The sequence below is a fragment of the Pteropus alecto genome, unplaced genomic scaffold, assembly GCF_000325575.1.
Source record: "Pteropus alecto unplaced genomic scaffold, ASM32557v1 scaffold20, whole genome shotgun sequence".
NCBI lineage: Eukaryota > Metazoa > Chordata > Mammalia > Chiroptera > Pteropodidae > Pteropus > Pteropus alecto.
Window position 1 is genome coordinate 17743896 of NW_006436298.1, and position 20610 is coordinate 17764505.

The following is a 20610-nucleotide window of genomic DNA, read 5'->3' on the forward strand; positions in this document are numbered from 1 at the left end:
ACAGACAATATGGTAGTTATCAGAAGGGAAAGGAGGAGGGGTAGAAGAATAGGGTAAAGGGGGTCAAATATATGTGATGAAAGGAGATTAGACTTTGGATGGTAAGCGCACAGTGAATATACAGATGATGATTATAAAATTGTACAACTGAAACATATAATGTTATTAATGAACATCACTCTATTAAGTTAAATTTAAATAAATAAATTATTTTTTTCTATAAAAATTTGTAAGCAAATTTAACCTCACACAGATGAGCATGTATCTTTCAAACATCCTGCTGCACGAGACTCTGGTAACTTGATACTCGGTACTGAAGTCTATCATGCTGTTCTGAAGACGATTCAGTGTTCTTTGATAATCCCATTATTTCTAACAGCATAGCAAAAAGTCATGTATTCTGGTTACCATTTCATCTTTTTCTATTGCAAGCTGTCAGTGCATCTCCTTCTAAGTAAGAAAAGAAATTGGCCTATTTTTGATATGAAATTTTTGCCATTGACAGTCCTCAAGAAAGAGAAAATACATGCAAATTTATTATCAAAATGTAGTCCAAATTCTCATTGCCTTTTCATTTATTCTGACCCTCCAATTGGAGATTTTTCTAAAAATATGTCAGGTAGTATAAATTACTCGATCTGAACAACAACTAAATGTCACCACTGGGCCGTTCAGAAGTTTGGTGTACCCCAGCAGTAGGAGGGAAGGAGAGGGATAATGACAGCACAGACAGGTAGGTAGCATTTTCCTTCAGTTCTTCCTCAGATGACACAGTGAAGAATCACAGGTCATTGAGATTTAATAATTTTATTAAACATATTTTAGTTAGACAAAGAATGCTCCAAGGAGGCACATGGAGAAAGACAAAAGTATGTCCCAAGGAGGCACATGGTCCCAGCACCGTAACCAACACAAAGGGGCCAAAATGGCCACAAAAGGGCAAAAAGACCACAAAAAGCCACCAAAAAAACAGAACCCAGAAGTGAAAAAAGGAGGGAGCCTAGAAAGAGCAAAGGGAGGGGAACCCAGAAGGGAAAAAGAAGGGGAGCCCAGAAGGGCAAAAGGGCTGTGATAGGTGGTTCCAAAGACATTCCTAGGTGATTGACAAGTGAGGTCATTTTGATTGACACCTGGCTGCTATATAACTCTGCCTAGTGCACATGTGCATACTCAGAATTCTACCACCATTGGAGTGTTCGTTAGGTGGTCTCTAGGCTGGGCCCCTATTCCTTTGTTTTCCCTTGTTGTTCATGTCTGACTAGCTACCTCACATAAGTTATATGATTTTCATTTTCAACAAGCATATTAGCCAAAAATATGGGACTCTGTTAACAATCCTTTGAAATCATGTGACTTAGTCTTTGAAGATAGAGTATTTAAAATAGTAATTTGAATTTTACAAATGGCTTTGATACTGTGGAACATATTTTGTTTGTGAATTTTACTCTATATTATGTGATAAATACGCTATGCTGGTTTTCTTTTTCTCATCGATGTTTTAAGAGGGCTCCTTTTGTATAAGTTCATCCAATTTCAAAGCAAATAAATAGGATAAGCCTTATTGTTTCTAAATATTCAAGGGGAGAACCATGACATAGCTTGATAAAGAAATGAGCATCACCTCTAATCAGTATGCTCAAGGGAAAAATCTGGGTTCTGATTTAATTTAGAATTTTCTTTCAATTCTGTAAATCAGGTGTCACATCTATAATAACTCTCCAGTCTACCCTGATTGGCCCTTATTCTATTAATATAATATTTTCATCTCTTGTACTAGATTATTTAAACTTCACTTTAAGCTCAGCCTTTATAATTACTGTAACTGGAGGCTTGCTTGCATTCAAAATTCTGGTGGAATGAATGTCTTGTTCTTATAGGAATGGTCTCTCTTTTCTCTCTCTCTTCTTTCCTTCTTCTTTCCCTTTGTGTGTGTCTCTTTCTATATCTCTTTGTCTCTTTGTCTCTCTTGGCTACCCTACATCTGCGTTCTGTATTTTCTGCCACATTTAGGTGACATAGTAGAGGTATGTTAATGTTTTTGTATGAACTTGTTTGTGTAAGAAGTATCCTGAAGAGACTGATCTTTTGGAAAGTTCTTTCAGAAAGCATCTTTTGTTTCAGGTGTCAGAGCTAAAAACATTAATATTTTTTCTCCCACCTAAGTTCTTTTAGCTGGACTAATTATCAAATTAACACAGATGGAGTAATAGAAAATCAAATGTTTAATACACGTGCATGGGGAATTTACATAAGCATGAAAATTTCAAAGACAGTGAGATAGCATTAGGTATATATATATGACATTTTTGGACAAAGGAGAAAGTGGGGTGAGATGGGATATTAGATTTCAGAAGTGAGAATGGATGATTTACAGGTAGCTGAAGAAGAAAGAAATATTCATGGCAGGAAAATTCTTTCTAGGCAACTCAGAAACAATGGGACACAGAGATATCTAGGTAACAGGCTTGTCTTTTTGTTTGTCTTCCTGACTAACACTAGAGTGAAGATTCTTAAGGTGATTAGCCCAAAGGCCCCTTCCTAAGGCAGGTTTTTCTGTCTGAATCTCTTGGGCAGAAAAGCAGGAAAGGTTAGAGGTTCTTTCTGAGTCTTATTTCTTAATTAACAGCTTAAAATCAATATCTCAAAAAGCAGCTTCAGGGTGGAAGATTTTTGTCTCCCTTCACAGGTCAAAAACTGAAAACAAATTCTATATTGAATAGAAACACAGATACTTATTAATATTGAACCTAGTAACTAATAAGCTTTAATAGCTTCTAGTGACGTTTTTATTTAATATTTTCCATGACTAATTTTATTTAGGCTAAAATAGCCCTCTCATTGGACTGTATTCCAGAACTTGGCTAGTCATCAAAGAAGTTAACCTAAAAATAGATTTATGGATCCCAACATAAAACTGATAAATCATCATCTCTGTGAGATAACTGTCTGGAATCTCTGCATTTTAAAAATATCCCTAATTGATTCTCATAAATATTCAAGTTTGGAATCCACTAGTCAAAATCATATTGAAATGGTGTTATTTCTTAGTTTACCGTGTATAATATGAAAATTTGAATTTACTTGTATTTGTAGAAAATTGATTATATTTCTTTTGTTTTGCTATCTCCATTTTACTTCAAATGTCTTTAGCATAAGCTATAACATCTTTTTTATAATACATACTTTAAGAAATTTTTGTGACTGCAACTTTTTATTTCCTAAGTTCACCTGTAATGTTTATTGTGTAGCCCAAAAGGCTTCTTCAGAAAGTAACCTCACAGGGTGATCATAAATTCCTAAACAGGTAGGACATGGTGAGTAGTCACACCCCAGGCATATAACATTTTTAGTAAAAGATATATTTTTGCCTTAAACAAGCCCTGTCCATTGTATTTGTGCATCTAAGATTAATATACTTTTGAAATAAGTATAACCATCCTCAAGAGAACACATTAAGCTTATTAACTATCCTGTACTCCAGTGCCCACCTTGCTTTCTCCTACCTTCATGTACTCTTCCTTGTGTTTCCTCCTTAATCTCAAATGCATAAAAAAACAAACAAACCAAACCTGCAAAACTATTCTCAGGAAGCATTTGAGAATTTACTTCCTGGTAATTGTCATTAGTTTTAGTTCAAATAAACTCTTATAAACATATTCTCTATAGGTTGGGATGTTCTAAACTGACAGTGAAGTCTCTGGGTGGAAAAGAAAAAATACTTCAGTTTGTTCTTTCTGTTCAAATATTCTGTAAAATAATTAAAGTATTGAAAGAAAATCTTCAAGTCAATTGGTAAATCTTTATGAGCCATAGTAGGAAGCTTGTTAATTTCTTTCCTAGCCATGCCTCGTCCTACTCAAAAGAAATTATCATGTAATGACTCAAAAGACTGGCTGATCTTTTCCTGGTTTCACTGGCCGATAAATCACCTTATCCTGCCAGTCAGGAGAGTTGAGAAATAGTTTTCCATCTACCTCAGGGTCAATGCATCTAGGTGGTCACTGATCTCCTTTGGTTTCTGGACACTATGTTGCATCCTCATACAAATAGCACTATCAATCTAAGATACAAAAGGTCATAAATTTTTGTCCAAAGGAATAATTGAAGTCAGTTTTCTACTTATTCAATTTCTAATTACACATCTTAGGCACCTAAAGTTTCTCTGTATCCAGAGTGTCTGATAAAGTCTATAACTGTAGTCCATCAATTAAGGCTAGTGCCTTGTTCCTACAGCCGCCTTACAAGATTGACTGCTCCCCCCGCTTTTTTTTTTCCTCAGTGCTTTCTATTGAGTTAACTCTTAGTCTTTATTTAAACTTGAACACTGATTATATAGAAAACAAACAGGTCTTATCCTGATCACCTTGTTCTAATTCTTGGATTTTTCCCCCCTTTTTACTCAATGTATGCCTAGAATGAGGTTGCTCATTGGGCCTTTGATGTTTGACGCAGCCTTGGTTTATAGCTTCATTCCACAATAGTCACGCCCATGTCCAGAAAGATTGCTCCTTTTCAAACACTGTTATCTGCATGTTTGACCACATTTCTAAATTCTTTCAAAAGGGAATGCTGATGTGATGATTCCTTCAGAAAAGACTTTGAGAGACTGCCTGAAAAGAAACTTAGTTTACTTCTTAGTTTACTTCTTTTACATTGATATAGGTTCAATCATTTATGTAGTTTTTTGGTTTTGTTTTAATATTGTCACTGTTGAGGCCAATTGGAGTTCTGTGTCACCCCAACAGTAGGGGGGAAGGAGAGGGATAATGATGGCACAGACGTGTAGTTAGCATTTTCCTCGGTTCTTCCTCACATGACGCAGGGAAGAATCATAGGTCATTGAGATTTAATAGTTCTGTTAAAAATATATTTTAGTAAGACAAAAAATGCCCTAAGGAGGCACGTAGAGAAAGACGAAGTATGTCCCAAGGAGGCACATGGTCCTAGCTCTGTAACCAACACAAAAGGGCAAAAATGGCCACAAAAAGGCAAAAAGGCCACCAAAAGCCACCCAGAAAAGAGAGAGCTCAGAAGGGAAAATAAGGCCTAGAAGCGGGAATTTCTGCCTTATATTTGGGCTGTGATGGGTGGCTCCAAAGGCATTCCTAGGTGATTTGCAAATGAAGTCATTTTGATGGACACCTGGCTGCTATATAACTCTGCCTAGGGAGCATGTGCTTACCTAGACTTCTACTACCATTAGGGTGTTCTTTGGGCAGTCTCTAGGCTGGGCCCCTATTCCTTTGTTCCTCCTTTTCACTCATGTCTGACTAGCTACCTAACACTATGAAAGTGATTCATTTTCTATTTTGAAAGTTCTCATGAGTAGAGTACAGAATTAACTTTTTAGAAGTTATTTCTAAGATTGTGTTGCTAAACTTAGCATAAATGAAACCATAAATGAAATATTTTTTCTCTCTCCAGTTGAAAATATATTTTCCTGTATTCATTGGGTAATGAATGTCATAAAAATATCATCCAAATATAACAATCGTGACATATATTTTATGTCATAAAAACAAGTAAAATCAACTTGAAAAAATCTGGCGATGGATTTTAGGGTTTGAAAAACAAATAACAGTACCACCTCCTTAACTATAACATAAAAGATAACAATAAGCATATTACATGCATATATACACACACACTCATGTGCGGTCATTCAAACCTGATTTTATATATATAATCTTTAAGATAAGCATGATGCCGAAGAGAATAGAACTTGAAATAGTAATGTAACTTTTTGCTTACTACAATTATTACTAATCAGTACTTTCCAAACTGCTCCGTTACTTTCCTGACTTTGTCATACTAGAAAGAGTAAATTAAGTATAGATTGTAGGACCAAAAGGGCTGCTAAGTAAATAATCTTGTTATTCGAATACAGTCATTTCAAATGCATTTATTAAGGAATGGGAAAATAATAATTATTTCAAAGATTTTAGTTCCTAACTTTGGAAATATCTTTTTAGCTGGGCTCGAATATAGCTTTGTTGGTCAAAATCACATGACTCTGAGTTAATGAAACAATTTTAAATACAATGGTTAAAACTATGGGAAGACTAGAAAGTTCTTTAATATAGTTTTTCAAAAAGTACTTCATATCAATGATAAATAGAAGAATAGTGACTACATAATCTGATATTTGCCATTGAAATTATAGAAATTACAGTAAATGAACTCTAGGTTGCTGGTAGAAAATTTTACTTTCTGTGACAAAATTTCTAGGAAATGTGTAAGTGTAGTTTATTCCAGTGATATTATTTTTAGGTTGGTAATTATCTTGCAAGATCCTTGAAAAAATTAAATGAAATAATTTATATAAAATCAATGATAAGTTACAAACCTTTGAAAATATTTTATTTTTTCTTTTTAATAAAACATCACAATTGTTATATTTGGATGATATTAGTTTTCAGAGCAATTCTAAATGCTCATACAAGTCTCATAATAATCATGTGATACAGAAATTGCAGATTTCTTTTTTATAAGGTTCAAATCAAATGGTACAACTGATCAGAACTCAGATATATGGATAACAATTCCAATGCTCCTTTTCTTCAACTATCCTCTATTTCTACAATTTGATGGTCATTTAGGAATACGTTCTCTACTAAAGAGTAATAGCATTCAGTTAACGAAAAATACTAACATCTTCAGGTTTAACATTTCATTGTTTTTCTTAAAAACAAAAATGTGATGATAAAGAGGAAATTATTGCCGTAGACATTTAAAACCAAAGAGAACAAATGGTTAATATGGCAACCCATCACCTTGATTCTTTTCCCTCTTTCCTTGCTTTATTTATTTTCTCCCTTACTCTTATTGTTTTGGGATCAGACCTTCCAAATAAAGAATCAGCACTTAACTCATGCCTAAGTTCTATTTTCTAGGGATTCTTGATCAAGAGAAAGTAACCAAAGGGAATTAATATATTTTAGAACACTTATTTTCTACCGGGTACTTTGTTAAATAACAGAACAACGAAACAAACAAACAAAAAATTGTTAATACAGTCACTGACGTATGAATTGATACCACTAATATAAGATCTCTGAGTTTATCTTATCAGTCATTTCAATAGTATTTTCTTTTTTTCAGCCATACCTTTCTAACAAAGTCTTCGTTGTGACCAAAGGCACTTTGCAACTAGAGACCTTGAGTGGCTCAAGGACAAAGCAGAATTGGATGTACCACTCAGGTAAATTATAAGCAGTATAAAATTTTGTCTTTATTACCATGGTGCTTTGTGATTCTTTTTCATTGGATCCTAGTAAACTCATTTAGGAAACTATTTACCTACCACAAATAATGTCACAATTCCACTAAGTGTTCACTATGTATCTTTATTAGAGACTACTAAAAGCATATACAAGTAATTCGATGACCTAGAGTTTCTCAATCCCGTTATCCTTTTTTTTTTTAGAAGAAACAAAGACAAACAAAAAGCCATACTCTTTTCTTATCTAATTTAAAACTGAAATGGAAGAATCTTTAACTTGAAAAAATCACCGGCAAAACATAGCACTCAGTTTGTAGATCCAGCCAAAATCTCAGCCTCAGAGTTCAGCCTTATATCTTAAAATAGTATCACTTGTTTAAGTGAGCAAAGGGTAGTGTGCCTAGCTTGGGGTGGACTCAAGGACTTTTTGGAAAATTAGATGCATTGTGACAGGTAGATATTAATGCGGTTTTCCAGAATATAGAGTAAAATGTTGATGAGCGAAAATAATATTACTGGGAGATCTGAGACTAGGGTGGGGAAATCTGAGTAATTGGTGGTTTCCAGTCTCACTCCTAGAAATGTGGCATAGTCTTGGGAAAAATTGGCCAATTTGCTTTGTGGATTTAGTGGCATTCTTCACAAAAAAAATATGGAGGTTTTACAGATTAGAAATAAATCATGCTATATATGAAGAACTGTCTTCAGCTGCCAGAAGACATTAAAGATTAGAATGCTGTAGAGTATTATGTATGACCAGTATAACTTTATAGAAAGCTTACATAGAAGAAAACTTTACATTTCATACTCATAATTTTACCCTGACACTTATTTTTCTCTCTACTCTTTGGAAAATTTAGAACAATGCCATGAATGTTGATGACATCATAATAACTATGTTCAGGTCTTTGACATACAGCTTTGAATTTTTTATGTATTCAGTTTATATCATGCCATGTCTTAGTTCATGAGTTTTATTAGTTTGGTAATCACTGTATCAATGCTATTGAATTGTGCTCATATTAATTAAGATCAAATAAAGCCAATTCAACATATATTCACTGTGGTCCAGTCATTCTACTATGAGAATATAAAGATAAATAAGGAATTGTGATTGATCAAGAGAATCTCAGAATCTAACAAGAGAATTCAGATATAAGAGAAATTGCCCTTGGACAGAAAGACATTATTGAACTGAGATAGGAGAAAAGCAGGTAACCATGAATATGGATATGAATAATTACATAAGGATGGGAGAAAGGGAACATTAAATAATTTCTCATAAGCTTTGCCTCTGGCTTCTCTGAATTTGGAAATAAGGTAAGTGTATCAAATGCTTAGGTCTGATACTGTGTAAAGTGAAAACACTGAATTTGATTAAGATATTGTTGGCCTTCTTGAGGATAGTTTAGGAGAGAGAGTCAGAAACCCAGTGATTATGATTTAAAAAGCAAATGAAAGTTTAGGAGGAATGAGCAACAATTATAAAACACTCTTTACCTCTTTCTAAAACATTACTGATTTTTTTTTTTAAAGAAAAATTTCTTCCTAAGCTTCCAGCATATGTACAATTCATATTATGAAATTTTTATAATATCTATATTGAGTCTTTATAATTTTTAACTTTTCTTTTTATTTTTGTATTAAAGAGTGTCCTTATTTTTCTTTCTTTTTATGGAAATCATTTCATAGTTTCAGTCATTTTAATTAAGTTTCATTTGTTCTCTCTAATTTTCTCGATTTAAAACAACTTGAGAAGCAAAACCTTAGAAGTATGATCTTTACTTAAAATATATATTAGTTGCTATTTCACCTTCAGTAGTTTCTCTAAAAAGTTCTTGGTTATTGATTTAGACTTTAATATCAGACAAAAGTCTTCAAAGATTAGTTCTGCAATGAATAAGATTCTGTCTTATAAAAGAATATTTTGTCTCCCGTAAATTTAATGCAAATTTAATGGGACAAGGAAAATGTTTTATATTTTTATTTAAAAATAAAGATTAACTTTATTTTTTCTAATTTTAAAAATAACATAAAATCATTGAAAAAATATGGAAAATGCTAAAATAAAAAATAAAATAAAAATTTTGTTTATAATCTACTATTGGATATCCACTATTAATATTTTAGAGCATTAATTTCTTATCAATTTCATAGGATTGGTTAAATAAATGCCAATAGCTTTTTAAATGGAAAATGGAAAGACTTAATAATAAAATTTTAACAGCCAGGTTCCAAAAGTCCTACTTACAATTTTAGTCCCTAAAGGAATTTAATTTTGGTTTCCCTGCTTTACGAATGCTTTCATGTAGATGACACATACTGCTGGAGGTTCTTCACTTAATGTTGTAAATATTTGAACATATTATTAGAACATGGCAAATTCATTATGATTTCAGGATTTCATAATATTTAGAATAACCTTTTAGATATCACCCTGAATAAAATATACTTGGAAGCTATCTTCATATTAGTTTCTTAAAGCAAAATCAATGGAACAAATGAATGTACATTTTAAAATTTTTGGATGAATTGTCTTTAGGAAAGTTTGTGTCAGTTTGCAGTGTTGCCAATAATATACAACTGAGCCAGTCTCATCTTACTTTGTTTGCCAAAGCTGTTATGATTTTAAAAATCATTTGCTAATAGAGTCAAAAGTTAAATTGTTCATCTGTGCTCTTTTAATTTAAATTTCCTGATCTTTATGAGATTGACCTTTCCTATTCATGTGTTAAAGCCTTTTCTATCTTGTTTATTCATGCCTCCCTCAATTTTTTTATTTATTTTGCTGTTTCTTATATGTTAACTTTAAAAGATTAAGTTAGTAACTATTTCCGCCATATTTTCACTAATTAAGGTTTTGCCTTTAATATTATTTGTTATATTTTTGCCACATAAGTTTTTAAAAAATTTAATAGTTACCTTTTCTGAATAGCATGTTCCATGACTCTTGAGACAAAATGTCCTTGTTCTTGGTGATCTATATTAAGATATTTTCTAATTCCTTTACAGTCATATCAATGTTGTCTTTCCAGTGATCACACTCAGACATATAAAAGGAATTGGTTGAAAAGAGACTGACAAAATAAATAAATAAATAAATGTTGCTAATAAAATGAATCATTGACACCAAGTTGCATCCAAATTTGGGCATAGAAGAATAGTGAGGATAAATTAAAGAATTTTTAATTTTGATTGATTTAAAATGTATAGTAACACATTTAATAAACATTCTCCTTTAGCTATCAACTATATAATGATGACTTATAGATTTATGTAACTAACCCTAAATTCAGATTCATATATCTAACTGGCTACTTACCATTGGTGGCTATAGGGCTCCTTAAGCTTTAACTATGTCAAGGCAATACTTTTTCAATTTTGCTGCTATTATTTTTCCCCCAGCTTTATTAAGGTAAAATTGACAAATAAAATTGTATATTTTTAAGGTGTACTTGTGATAATTTATATACATATACATTATGAAAGGATTACCACTATCAAGCTAATGAACATATCTGATACCTCACATAGTTACTATTTTTGTGTGTGTGGAGTAAGATCATTTAAGACTTACTCATTTTGCGAATTTCAAGTATACAATACAGTATTATTAACTATAGTCACCATGCCATACATTAGATCTCCAAAATTTATTCATCCTACATGTATGAAACTCTGTACTCTCTAACCATCGTCTTCCCATTTCCTCCACTCCTCAGCCCATGGCAACCACCAATCTACTCTCTGCTTCAATAAGTTTTACTTTTTTAGATTCCACATGTAAGTGAGATTATACAATAATTATCTTTCTGTGTCTGGTTTATTTCACTTAGCATACATAATGTCCTCCATATTCATTTATGTTGTCTCAAATGACAAGATTTTCCTTTAAAGGCTTAATAGCATTCCACTGTGTGTGTGTGTGTGTGTGTGTGTGCGTGTGTGTACAACATTTCCTTTATTTAACTGTTGATGGGCATTTAGGTTGCTTCCATATCTTGCCTACTGGGAATAATGCTGCAATGAACATTGGAGTGCCAGGTCAGTATTCTTGACTTCCAAATCTCACTTTCTCATTTTAGAAACGATACATATATATACAAACTCACACAAATCAATAGGAATCACTCTTTATTCTCACTTTCACTCAGTCCCCACATCTAATCCTCCAGTTAATTATGTCTATACTACCTCCAGTATAATTCCTGACTCTGTTTAAATTTTTTATTTACAACTCTAAAATTATTTTACCTGAAAAACTGCAACAGCTTCCTGAATCATTACCCTTCATTCAGTTTTGATATCTAAAATTTAATTTCCCACACAGCTCACAGGTGAGCTTTTAAAAATGTAAATCAAATAATATCACTCGCAGTCTTTAAACTCTCCAGTGGTATCTCACTGAAATTAGAGAAAATTACAACTTCTTAGCATGGCCTACAGAGCTTGAAATTGTCTGACCCCTAATTTTATCTCACATAACTCTGTTCTCATTCATTCTGTTCCACACAGACCTTTTTTTCTGCTCTTAAAAATATCCTTTAGGCCCAAACTACAAAGTTCCTGGAAGGAAACATAAAAGAGAAGCTTTGTGGCATTGGATTTGGCAATGATTTATTGGATGTGATACCAATGCACAGGCAGTAAAATCAAAAATAGATGGGATGGCATCAAATTAAAAAAAAAAATTTAGTTCATCAAACAATACAATTAAGAAGAATGATTTTCTGTACCACTACCACAATTATAAAGGAATTGCTTTGTCTCGTATACTGCTATATATATCTTCAGTATACAGAACTGTGACTGGATGATAGAGTGTTCTCAATATTTACTTGTAAATTCATGAATGGGATGTTTTAAGGAGAATTGAGCAATGCATTGATTCTTAGTAACATCTGAACAAATAAATCATGCTCATTCCAGCAAGATGTGAAAGTTGTATCCTTCCACAAGGTTGGTTTTGTAAACAAATTGAATTATTTGAGTAATGTGGAAAAAGAATAGTGATAACATGTTAAGTGGAAAGTGAGTGATAGATATACAAAGGTTTAGATGTAGACAGATGAAGGATCGGTAAAATGGAAAAGCTGGACAATTAGATGGGAGTAAGGGGAAATTATGCTTAGAGTGGCTCATTTGTAATGAATGTGAAAGGAAAGAAAGAACCAAAGAAGCTGGGAACTAAAATAGGTACTGAGAAGAAGGGACAGAATACGGAGACAGAATGGAGAAATAGAAGTCTCAGATGTTAAACTAATATGCAAGTAGAAGTACACTTAAGGTACATGCATACTTGAAATATTTTGACCAAAAAGAACATGAGATTTTAATCAGCTATGTGACACATTCAAAACCTGAATTTATTGAGATATCAGAGAATATAACAGAAGGAATTTGAATTCAGAATTCCATTTCTGGAAATGTTTTTATAATGAGCTTATAAATGATAATAATAATGATAATGTTGACATAAATTTAGATATACAAAGATATTTAAAATTTACTAACTGTCCAATGGGGACAGTTATTGAAAGACACCTGGATCCATTGTTAGAGAATCAGTTCTTGTTATAATTATTCATTGTATTGAGTGAAAATCTGGCACCTCTGTTTTATTTTATTGATCATGTTTTTGTCCTCTACGCTACTACAGAATATCTGCTTTTTACACATGACAAGTATTCAATTATCTAATAATGACCATGTTAACTCATAATGAATAATTTCCAGGATAAACCTCTGATAAACCCACTTATCCCATTCCTCTAATATGTAACAGAGCACTCAGTAGTCTGGTTATTCTGTGATTTAGCTTTTTAAAATTACCTAGAAAATATGTTAAACCAAAATGTACACAACCTTTCAGGTGTAGACCTATAATTAAACTATCATATTTCTTAATTTGATATATATTTTAAAAATTTTATTAGTTTGGCAAGAGATGTTGATATAAGCACAACACAGAGGTTTTTTCACTTGAACATTTTTGTGTGTGCATGTTAAATCTCCCACTTGTAAGGCTAAATTGTGACATGAAAAGAAATTTCTGAGTTTATTCTCAAATTTGTCATATTGATTTCGGTTCATTATAATAGTTGTAATATACAGTTTAGTCATCCAGCATATCAGGTGTTCACTTACTCTTATATCTGTAAATCACATAACACCCACGAGGACTTACCTAAATATAAGTGGAAATTAGGAGCACAGAGAAAGAAGAGAAATATACCTGAAGACACCTGAAGACTTCTGGTTACACAATAAACAAGGACCATTTGACTTAGAGAGCAGTTCTCCGTACAACGAATACAGAACTCACAGACAACACTTTTACCCATTCCACTGCCCACTCATTGCAAAAAAGGATTTTTCCTAAGAATCTGTGTTGGTTACCAAGGAAATGAGAAATCTTCAAACAGAATTGAGGAAACAGACCAGAGTTAAAAGTGATCAATACAGACATTAATTTATAAATATGTATGGATAACTAACACTTCAAAAAATTTGAAAAATATTTCATATAGAATATATTTGGAATACACAGATATTCATTTAACAAATGTTTATTGACTACATACTCTGGACTGGGCAGTCACCATTCTGGACTCTAGAGATAAAGATGTGAACCAGTTGATGAGGTTCTAGCTAACAAGGACTAAACAATGAGGAAACTGGAAAAAAATTTAATTATAAGCTATGCCAACTGAAGTATTCAAGAGCATTTTTTTATAAAATAGGAATAGACTTATTTAACATAAATTTTGAAAAATGTGATTCATAATGTCAGAATGACTAAAGGGCTAAATATCTAAACAGATATTACTAAAGACTAAAATAGAAAACCAAAACATTTAGACAAGTGATTCTTACAGAATTCAGCATAAAAAGACAAGGAGATGAATGATAGTATTATGAGGTGCTTTTTGTCATTCTTAAAGGTAGCTTTTGTCTACAGAAAAGAATACTAAGAAATAATTCTGGTTTTAAAAATAATTTTTGGTTATTAATGTCAAATTACAACATTTATTTTATATAATATACCTAACATTGGAAGGAGTATTTTGCAATTTCAATTTTAAGCTACATCTAAAATATAAATTTTATTTCCTCTTTAGGCACTTCAATTGGTGATTAATATACAAAACCTTATAAAAAGTTACTTTTTATAATTCTAACAAGTCAAATACAGTAATTCTTAAGCTGTTAAAAAAATGCACCTATAAGATTAGCAAAATTTAATTCAAAATCACCAATCTAAACCAATTATATATTGTGCATTTCAAATTAGAATCACAACTCTAAGTTGTTTTATACACTAATATACAAAATCTCAAACATAGCAGGCATGTAGAATGCAGAGTATAAAGCGATTATTTGAAATCTAACACTAAAATAGCAATATTAAGTTTTATTTTCTTATCATTTTATTTCATCATTTATTTTTATTGAGGCATAATTGGCATATATTATATTAGTTTCATATGTTCGACATACTTGTTTGATATATGTGTGTATATATACTTATATATCAAGAAATGATCACAGTGAATCTTGATAACAGCCATCACCCCACAGTTACAAATTTTTAGCAACTTTCAAATATGCAGTACAGTACAGTGTTAACTACAGCCAACCATGCTGTTTATTACATCTTCAGGATTTATCTATTTTATAACGAAAAGTTATAAATCATTTTACAGCTATTACTAAATATTCCAGAATTCAATTATATCCTCTCATATTAATTTCTGTTACATCCTGAGCAAACTGTGGGAGTTTCTTTTTCAGCTGGTTGGGAATTTGTAATGATGAAATTGGCTCCTTAGGACTCTAACCGGAAATTGTAATGAGACTCATTGAACACTATTTTTAGTAATTTCAGCCAGGAATCTAAAACTTAAAATGTGACAGTTACCAATGCTCATGTATTAAGTATCGTGTTATCTTAAGTAATACTTCTATATTAATAGAAATCTACAAACTTTACTAATATTTTAGCTGCTATTTTCTTATTGCTTCAGTTAGTATTTGTATTTATTCGGTTATATAAAATATTCAAATGCCAATCTAATGGATTCTGCCTGTCTTAAAGTTCTGATTCTCTGTTTACATTTTTAAATTGATGCAAGTGAATATGATAAGAACAAAATGTTGTGATATGGGGGTGATAAATACAGAAGTTTAATAGAAAGAAAACAGAAGTTGTTTTAAAAAGTTAACATTAATTGAAAAATTCCCTGTCCATAAGAAAAATTCCCTGTCCATAGGAGGATCAACTAAGTGACATATAAAATTAAAAATGAAAATGGAACACCCGTACATACATTCCAGTGAAATGTACAAAAAATGGAATCACATTGTTATCATAATTCTTATTTCACATAAGATCAAAATCCAATGGAGCAATTTATTCAAACTTATTCATTCATTCAAAAAATATATATTAAATATCATCTATATACCAGGCATTTTTCTAAGTGATAACGGATATAAGAATGATCAAAAGAAAGCTCCAAGTATCAGGGAGTTTACATGCTACATAGACATTAAAATTAAACACACACACATGCAGGTATGTGTGCTTACACACACACACACGTGCATAGTTCAATTTTCTATCTAGAAAATGCATTGTTATACCATTGTCTCATGATAGAAGGATTTATTTTAAAAATTGAATTTTTAAATAAAGTCCAAGAAAAAATTTCTCAGTTCCTAAATTTTGCTTCACTGAACCAAAGTTTGTATAATTGCATAGCTAAAGGGAAATTGCTGCAAACATAATCTTTTTTTTTTTTTTAATGTAACGATGTCTGCAGAATTAAGAAAGTATGAAATTATTGATTCATCAGCATTTAGGTTTTGGTGTCTATTGATGATTTTTACTTCTCTTTAAAAAGAAGGCAGATTCAAATACACACACACACACACACGATCAATTGACTGAAAAAGTTTCACATAATGGCACTGACAAAACATGCAAAGGATAATGATGCAACAACCTTTTAAAATTTAGTCAGACTGCCACAGACTCATATTTTATACAAACTGGATATTTCAACTCTGTTAAATGAAGAATGTTATTCTAAATTTTAGTGTATTTAATTTGTTTTGACATACATATAGACATATTTTCACTGGTCAAGGAGCATTTTAATTTATTTAGTAGCACTTCACATAACAGAAGATTTCGTAATTTTGATTCTAGGTTACTATATTAGCCCAATGCAGTTATAGCTCTTTCTGTTTTTCAGTTATATAAGACTGTTATAATTTGTACCAAGAAAAATGATGTTCCTGTTGTAAGTTTGATTTTCTGCCACTAATATTAAGGAATAAAATGTTTTGTTATTTTTTTCCCCATTTTCAGACTAGACTGTATAAAAAACATGACAGAAAACAAATTTGTTAAGCTCAGAGGAGGGGTGCAAAGATTTTCTGACAGATGTCATTGAGTCATATTTCCCAATTTTTTCAAAAATATGATGCAAATAATATTCATACACATATAACACATTTTATGGTTATCAAGAAACTGAATTTGTTTCTCCACCACAAATGAGTGCAATAGCTATTGTAAAATTATACACATACACACACACACACACAAACACACATATATCACACATTTCTTGGTCGAAAATTCTAGTTATAAGAGAAATTATAGTAATTGATTACTGAATACAAAATAAAGGAGAATATTATAAAACAAGTTGATAGCATAGAGAATTCTGGTTCACTTTAATCATTGCCAAATCATGTATTAAGTTATTGGATTGTTGCTGAAGAATGTCTAGCTAAGGAAAATAGAAAGAACCTGAGCCAGGAGATTACATCAAGTACTATTATTGAATTGTAAATGTCTAGAAAATATAGTATGGACTTATCTGGCTACTTGTTCCCTTGCAAAGCTCATTAAAATTGAAAAATAGCTAGTGCAGTTTCTAGAAGAATATGTTTGTAATCAAAGTTGGTATCTGTCTAGTTTCCTCATTATGTGTACACGTATGAGTGCCTGTGTATCTGTATTTCTGGTTTACCCTATATCGTGAAATTATTATAAGTGGACAAATGTGCAAAATACAAAATGTAAATATAATGAAAATGACTCTTAACTCACTGTATAAAACTAAATCTTTTAACAAAGTGATATTCCTAATGTGAAAACCAGTTGTAAAAAGCTACATTAGGTCAAATGTACAAAAGCTCTTTTTCTATATTTGCTTATGCTTATTATCTACATTATTTTTATGATAATTTCAACTGTCCACCAACGTGTCCTTCAATAAAAATAATCCATGTAAAGAATGATTTATTAGTGGAAAGAATCCTTTGTACTAAGAAATAATTGGACCTCTTTAGAACAAAAATTTATACAAGTTATGAGCTAAGTCATGATATTTAAACAACCCTTGAAAGACTGTCTTGATAAGTGATACCGAATGTGACATTAATGTAGGGAGGGGGCAAAAGAGCTAAATGTTAAATCAAGCTATATTTGGAGACTGCAGTGTGCTGCTGATCAGCCTTACTGCCAGACCATGAGGAAACCTACAGAACAAAGGAAAATTTCTTCTGAGATTGCTAACAAATAATTTACCATACCTTGAAGGGAAAACAGGAAAAAAGAGTCTTTAAGTTGCCCCTTACACAAAATAAACACAATTGTTCATTCCCTGAGTCTAAAAACTTGGGAAATCTATGGATCAAAGGCTGGAATTGCCAGCAGGCCTTTCACACTACATGCCCTTATCTTTCACACTGTATACACATACCATCAAAGGAAAATAGATAAACAAAATCTTTAAACTGTAATTCTTAGAAACTAAGAAAGATGTATCAACTGAATCCCCGAACACTCGGGATCCTGCTCATTGCCTTTCCTCAGTACCTCTTGTTGATTTTGTCTCTATCCTTCTCATGGTCTTTTCACTCTGTTCTCTGTTCCTCTCTCAGTCTTGTCTCCCCACCCCCTCTCTAGGTACAGGGCTTGAGCACTGTTCTCTTCAAATTCTTCCAAAAACTCAAAGAGGAGGCAATACTTCCTAAATCATTTTATGAGGTCAATATTACCCTGATACTCAAACCTGATAATAACACAAAAAAAAGAAAACTACAGATCAATATCTCTCATGAACACAGACGCAAAAATCCTAAATAAGATACTAGCAAGCCAAATACAGCAACATACTAAAGAAATTATACACCACAAATAAGTGGGCTTCATCCCAGGGGCACAAGGATGGTTCAACATACACAGATTGATTAATGTGATAAATAAGAATCATATGATCATATCAATAGATATAGAAAAAGCCTTGACAACATACAGTATCCATTTATGATCAAAACACTTAGCAAAATTGGTATAGAATGAAAATAACTTAATATAATAAAGGCCGGATATGACAAACCCTCAGCCAACATTATACTTAATGGTGAAAACTAAAAACATTTCCTCTAAGATCAGGAACAAGACAAGTCTGTCCACTATAACCACTGTTATTCAATATAACATTGGAGGTCCTAGCAAGTGCAGTCAGGCAAGAGAAAGACATAAAAGGCATCCATATAGGAAACGAAGAAGTCAAGCTGTCACTGTTTGCGAATGACAAGATTCTTTATATAGAAAACCCTAAAGACTCCACAAGAACGCTATTAGAAATAATAAGCAAATAAGTAAACTTTCTGGATACAAAATCAATGTTCAAAAATCCATAGCATCCCTATACTCTAATAATGAATTGTTAGAAAAAGAAGTGGAAAAAATAAGTCCTTTTACAATTTCAACAAAAAGAATAAAATACCTAGGAATAAATCTAACAAAACGTGAGGACTTATATAATGAAAACTATAAGATGCTATTAAAAGTTATTGAAGAAGATACAAAAAAATGGAAAGATATTCTGTGTTCTTGGATTGGAAGAATCAACATAGTTAAAATGACCTTATTACCAAAAGCATTATACAGATTTAATGCAATTCCCATCAAAATCCCATCGGCATTTTTTAAAGAAATAGAACAAAAAACATCTTCAGATTTGTATGGAAGCACAAAAGACCCTGAATCGCCAAAACCATCCTGAGTAAAAAGAACAAGGCTGGAGGCCCGACTTCACATTGTACTACAAAGTGACAATAATCAAAATGCCATGGTATCAGCAAAAAAACAGACATCGGACCAGTAGAACAGAATCAGGAGTCCAGAAATAAACCCATGTTTATATAGGGAAATAATTTTCAACAAAGGAGCCAAAAATATACAGTGGAGAAAGATAAGCCTCTTCCATAAATGGTACTGGAAAAATGGGAAAGCCACCTGCAAAAGAATGAAACTAGACTGTTTGTTGTCTGTCACCACACACCAAAATTAACTAAAAATGGATTAAGGCCTGAACATAAGACCGGAAAAAATAAATTTTATAGAAGAAATGATAAGGTCTACGGCCATGCAATCCTGAACAAGCCCGATCCCGTCTGATCTCGGAAGCTAAGCAGGGTCGGGCCTGGTTAGTATTTGAATGGGAGACCACCTAGGAATAACAGGTGCTGTAGGTGTTAAAAAAAAAAAGAAAAGAAAAGAAAAAGAAAACTAAAAAGCTTCTGCAGAGCAAAAGAAACCATCAACAAGGCAAAGATACAACTATCTGAATGGGAAAATATATTTGCAAGCAGCACCTTCGATTAGGACCTAATATCCAAAATAGACAAAGAACCCATAAAACTCAATAACAACAACAACAACAAAAACAATCCAATTAAAAAATGGACAGAGGACCTGAACAGACACTTCACCAAGAAGACAAATGGCCAACAAACATATGAAAGGATACTCAACTTCTCTAGCTATTAGAGAAATGTAAATCAAAACCACAATGAGATACCATCTCACACTTGTTAGAATTGCTGTTATAAACAGGACAAGTCATAACAAGTTTTGGAGAGGATTTAGAGAAAGGAACCCTCATACACTGCTAGTGGGACTGTCCTGAACATAAGACCGGAAAAAATAAATTTTATAGAAGAAATGATAAGGTCTACGGCCATGCAATCCTGAACAAGCCCGATCCCGTCTGATCTCGGAAGCTAAGCAGGGTCGGGCCTGGTTAGTATTTGAATGGGAGACCACCTAGGAATAACAGGTGCTGTAGGTGTTAAAAAAAAAAAGAAAAGAAAAGAAAAAGAAAACTAAAAAGCTTCTGCAGAGCAAAAGAAACCATCAACAAGGCAAAGATACAACTATCTGAATGGGAAAATATATTTGCAAGCAGCACCTTCGATTAGGACCTAATATCCAAAATAGACAAAGAACCCATAAAACTCAATAACAACAACAACAACAAAAACAATCCAATTAAAAAATGGACAGAGGACCTGAACAG

At 32.2% G+C, this 20610-nt stretch overlaps 2 pseudogenes; both read left to right on the forward strand.

The window, feature by feature from the left end:
* Nucleotides 1-19667: 19667 nt before the first annotated feature.
* LOC112480739 lies at nt 19668-19786 on the forward strand (annotated as a pseudogene).
* A 477-nt stretch (nt 19787-20263) lies between these two features.
* On the forward strand, nt 20264-20382 carry LOC112480740 (annotated as a pseudogene).
* The last annotated feature ends 228 nt before the right edge of the window (nt 20383-20610 follow it).